At 41.5% G+C, this 5435-nt stretch overlaps 1 non-coding gene across 1 annotated transcript; it reads right to left on the reverse strand.

The window, feature by feature from the left end:
* Window positions 1-3930: 3930 nt before the first annotated feature.
* Window positions 3931-4032, reverse strand: LOC115071609. Its single transcript, XR_003850718.1, has one exon. It is a non-coding gene; the product is annotated as a U6 spliceosomal RNA (small nuclear RNA).
* Between the last annotated feature and the right edge of the window lie 1403 nt (window positions 4033-5435).

Below are 5435 nucleotides of genomic sequence, written 5' to 3' on the forward strand. Positions count from 1 at the left end.
CTTTTTCTTGTGTGTGTGTGTGTGTGTGTGTGTGTGTGTGTGTGTGTGTGCCGTGCAGGTGTGTGTGCACGCATGTGGAGGTTAGAGGTGAACATCAGGTGTCATTTCTCAGGAGCCCTCCATCTTATTTTGAGGCAGGATCTCTCACTGGCCTGGGGCTTGCTGATTATGCTGGCCTGGCTGTCCAGCAAGCTACAGGGATCCTCTTATTTCTACCTCCCCAGGGATTACAGGCACATGCTATAATGGCCTACACTGTGCCTGATGTCTCACATTGGTGCTGGTGAATAAGCTCAGGTCCTTATGCTTGTGTGGTGTTTACGGACTGAATCATCAACTCCAATCATGATATTCTTTAATGGTGCAAAGTGAAAGTAATGCAATTGAAAAAGAGAAATTCCCCCAACAAAGGGTGCCTTCTTCTGCTTGAAAAACTGGGAGCATATCCTGCCTTAGAGTAACCAGCAGGGTGACCAGAAGGAGTTTCCAAGTAGGTCAACTTCTTTTATTAGTTTTTCTTTCTGGCATGTGTTTTTGTGTGTATGTGGTGTGTGCATGTACATTCACCCATGTGTGCATGTGTGGAGGCCAGAGGCAGACTTCTTCTGTCAGGTGTCTTCCTTTATCACGCTCCACTGGACTTTTTGATTCACGATTATTCACTGGACCTGAGGTTTGGTATTTTGGCTACACTGGCTTTCTAGTAAGCCCCTGGGATCTGTCTATCTCTGCACCCCAGCCTTGTGGTTACAGGTATGTGCCACCAGGTCTGGCTTTTGCATGGGTTTTGGAGATGTTGAACTCGGGTCTTCATGCTTGCTTAGCCACACCTTTCCCATGGAACCAACTCCCTAACCCAAATCCTACCTTTTTGTAGGTGCTTTCTTATAATGCAGTCAAAAGAATATTAGATGCAAGAGTGGTTGCTGTGCAGTGAGAACTTGGGGTCAAAAGTATGCACCTGTGAGCACATTTCTTGAGCTTCCCCAAACAGAGGGAAAGCTACTCAGACTACAAGCCACAGTGGCTTACCTCCATTTTCCTGACAAGCTGACAAATCAGAAATCTAGAAAGATATCTTGGCTACACAGGGAGAGGAGAGCTCAGGAGACACCTGTGTATGAGCACACACCAGTGCTTTGCAGTTGTCCCACTAAAGAAAAGCTATGTCTTGAGGGCAGAGGCTAAAGAGGGCAAGCAGGACAGTAAGGACAATTTATATCCTCAGAAATGCAAGAGGATGTTTCTCCCATAATAAAATCAACCTGATAAATAGTAGAAATTAAAATTGTCACCACTGAAATAAAGCTCTGCAGTTGGACTTAACAGAAAGGGTATTAGGAAAAGAACTTCAAATTTCCACATAGCTCCAAGACTTGAAGAGGCAGCTTTAATGGGTAAGAGCACAGATTCTAGAAACAAGCTCCCTAGACTTGAACATGAGCTATGTACCACTAACTGTGCAACTGGAAAATTATGCAATTTCTTTCTGATCATTATTAAGCTGTTTTCTGTAAGGTCCAAATATACCATCTAACACCCCAGGTGCCTGGAACACTTGGTGTAATTTCTGCTTTGTCAATTGGTTTCCTGCAGAGTTGTGTTAATAGGGGTCACAGAAGGAAACCAAGAGATAGGAGGCAGCGATAGGGATGTCTGTCTGCTGCTTGTTCCTGGTACTGTTCTGACTGTTCCTGGTGCTGTTTTTCTAGCAGCAGGAAGTGACCCTATTCTCTTTGTTCTGTGTTCCAGAACAGGCTTCTTCCTCATTTCCCATGACCCCCTTTCTTTCCCCTTTCTTGCCGAGAGTGAAGCTCCTCCCAGTTATGCACCCCAACTCTCTTGAGTTCCTATAGGCTCTTCCCTCAATTCCATTAATCCAAGGGCTAGCAGATGTAACCACCACCATTACTTCTATGTAAAGTATGGAAACCTGAGTGTGCTCATTTTTCTTCTGCAGCCTTTCAAAACCTGCTTGAACAATTTCCTATGCAAGTGTTTTCTGTTGAAACACCTAGCGTGGTTTTGCTTTCTTAAACCAGTCTTATCACATTCAAACAGAAGTGGGTGGTTATGAATATCAAATTGAGTTCATAGGCCATTGGGAACCATGCGTATGTATAAAGAGCTCTGTAAGTATCAGCTCTTATTGTTAGTTATTATCTCAAAAAGCTGAGAAAAGTGTAAGACAAATGAGAGACACTAAAGACAGGATGAGAAATTTCAGAAGATGCTTTAGAAGGAAGAATAGAAATTACTGGAGGGGGGTAAGAGAGAGAGAAACATGAATTTGAAATTGATATAAGCAATTGACAGACTAAAACACATCCACACTCATATGCACATGTGCGCGCGCACACACACACACACACACACACACACACACACACACACACATACACACCCCTGTACTTTAAGATGTTACTCTCAAATATCAACCCTTCAAGGATGAAGGAGTAAGTACAAATGTTTCATGACTTAAGATGCAGTTACATTCCAATAAACCCATTGTAAATGGAAAGTGTCTAACCCCTGACCATCACAGATTGGAAACATGCCACATTGCATAGTCTGTATTGCATTGCTGCTGGGGCTGCCGCTTCTTGCCACTACCCACCAGGATGACAGGCAATCATACTACTTACAGCCAGGATGGGAAAACAAAATTCTAAATTTGGAGAAGAGTTTCCAGTGAAAGTTGCACCATAGGAAAGTCTGAGCATCATCAGTTGAAGCCTCAGGAGTAGGAGACTATGTGCAGTAATGTTCCTCAAGGTTGGAAAAGGGGGCCGGTCAACTAGATGGCTTAGTGGGTCAAATCACTTGCCATGCAAGCCTAATGACCTGGCCTGAGTTCAATCACTAGAACCCATGTAAGGGAAGAAGGAAAGAATTGATTGCTGAAAGTTGTTTTCTGACTCCTCTGTTTATACTGTGGCAAGTGCCTGCCTACACTCACACTCACATATCACACACACACGCATACACACATATAATAATAACAATAATAACAACAATAATAATAAATAAAATAATTTGTTTAAGTAATCTAGGGCCTGGAGAAATAGCTTAAAGGTTAAGAGGTTAAGAGCACTTGCTGCTATTGCAGAGAACCCAAGTTTGAGTCCCAGCACCCATGTGAGGTGATTCACAACCACCAAAATAACTCCACTTCCAGGGCATCTTACATGCTCCTCTGACCTCGATGAGCACCTATACTCAAGTGTACACACCCCCACACAAACACATACATATAATCAATAATAAAAATTTTAACAAGCATGATGATGATCTCTTATTCCCATTCTTTGTCAAACTCCACCACCACTACAAGCAGTGAGAACCAGAAAATGACTCTAACTGGGTACGTGGCTTGCACCAACAACTATGGTTAATAGTGAAAGGCTAGAAGCATTACAAAGAACTCAGGAACTGGACAGCAAGGCCCACGGATGCCTTCACACTCAACAGTGTACTGAAATTCTGATTATAACAAGGAAAAAATGAAGCATATGCCTGGATGGGAAGTAAACAAGGCTTTTATTTACAGCTGATATGACTGCCTAACTGGCTCCTCAGTTGCCCTATTTTTTTGCATTTGAATTAATGAGTTCATCATTGGGGCAAACAAAAAATAAATTTTTTAAAAACTGAAACTATTCTATGTACCGGGAAAATGTAATGAATTTAAATATATTTTTTATCACTGAACCTTTTCTATATACCTGCAAAATGTAATAAATTTAAATATATCTTTTGTCACAAATTTTTCAAAAAAAATAAATCTTAAAGCAACAAAGAAGAAATCTGGAAATAAATTATAGTAATATGTAGAAAATTATGTTTTAAATGTTGAAGGTGATGAAGAAAACATAAGAAGCAGAGAAATGCAGCACGCTCATGAATGGGAAGTTGCAATACAACAAAGTCAAAAACATGGACCGCTTCGTGAATTTGCCTGTCATCCTTGTGCAGAGGCCATGCTAATCTTCTCTATATCGTTCCAATTTTAGTAAGTGTGCTGGCAAGCACTGTCTTTTCTTTTTTTTTTTGTCTTTTTGAGACAGGGTCTTGCTGTAGCCCCTGCTGACCTGGAACTCACTATGTAGACCAGGCTGGCCTTGAACTCATAGAGATTCGCCTGCCTCTGTCTCCCCAGTGCTGGGATTAAAGGTGTGTGCCACCATGCCTGGCTGTAAAGACAGTTTTAAGAGAGAATAAATTGGGAGTGACTAAAGTAGTCTGGTGTATGTGTAGGAATAGATTGATGTTCACTGGTGCTGAGCTATTTCTAAAGCTTGCTTCTGAATGCATAAAGTAAAAAGGAAGGAGGTAAAAGTTTCTGTGCTCTAATTCACAAAGCAGGCATAGACTGAAAAGGGTGTTCAACTGTTGATGACATAGTACCAATAAAGACTGGAATGAGGCTGTGAAAGAAAGTTCCTGAAAAGAGCCAGCCCTTCTGCTGCTTTGCTTACTAACTTCTTTGAACCTCAATAATGTGTAGAGGTTGGAATGTTGCAAGTCCAGAGCCAAATTACCTTGGGCGTTTTTAATACTCCTAATAGATATTTATTACCTTCCTCTATATGTGGCCTAGCAGCTCTGTGACCATTGGTAAATACTTTTGAATGTATAACACACTCCTAATTTCCAACCAACCAAAGAGCTCTGAAGACCTGTCAGATAGACCTGAGGCCTGCTGCAGTGTTTCCTCTGTTTTGTTATAAATCCCCCTACCTAATGTTTCCACCAATGTGTTTAAAAAGTGCCTTGATTTATGACTTTCTTTGCTCTGTTACTATAAAAACTTCACCAAACTGTTACCATGTTGAAGCAAGGAATTTGGGGTGACCTGAATCTGTGTTAGGTTCCCTGGCCATGGTCACGCATGTTTGGCTTCATAACAAACTATCTATTATTGCCTTTGAGGTGGGCCTGGTGTTTTACTTTGACAATGGGCTACTGACTAAAGGATTCTCTCCTTTTGTTGTTATAAAAAACCTGAAGCAGTGTAACTGTATGAATTCCCGTGATTATTTTCTAAAGAGTATGTCCAAATACATAGGTATAACTTCGTTTATGCTTATATGTTTGTCTCTTTCCATCACAAGTGAGCTGTCTCTATTAGTCAACTTATATTGTAACTTATCCTGTGGCACTGTAAATCTCAGTTGCTCACTATTACTTTTATTACTTCTGATTCAGTGCATGTGGAAGTTGTTCTGACTTAGCTGGAGATGGTTGTTGGAGAACGGTGTCACTCACATACCCAGGCATATGTCTGGGACTCAGGCAGAATTCTGGGTGTGTCAGGGTTCTCACAATATGGAGTGTTATCTTCCAGGAGGCCAGCCAAAGAATGTCCAAGTGGTGGTGGAAATGTACCCAGCAGCCAGAGATGGCAAACCTCAGTGATTTTCAGTCTCCTTCAT

Source organism: Nannospalax galili, unplaced genomic scaffold (assembly GCF_000622305.1).
Source record: "Nannospalax galili isolate Female #2095 unplaced genomic scaffold, S.galili_v1.0 scaffold330, whole genome shotgun sequence".
Lineage (NCBI taxonomy): Eukaryota > Metazoa > Chordata > Mammalia > Rodentia > Spalacidae > Nannospalax > Nannospalax galili.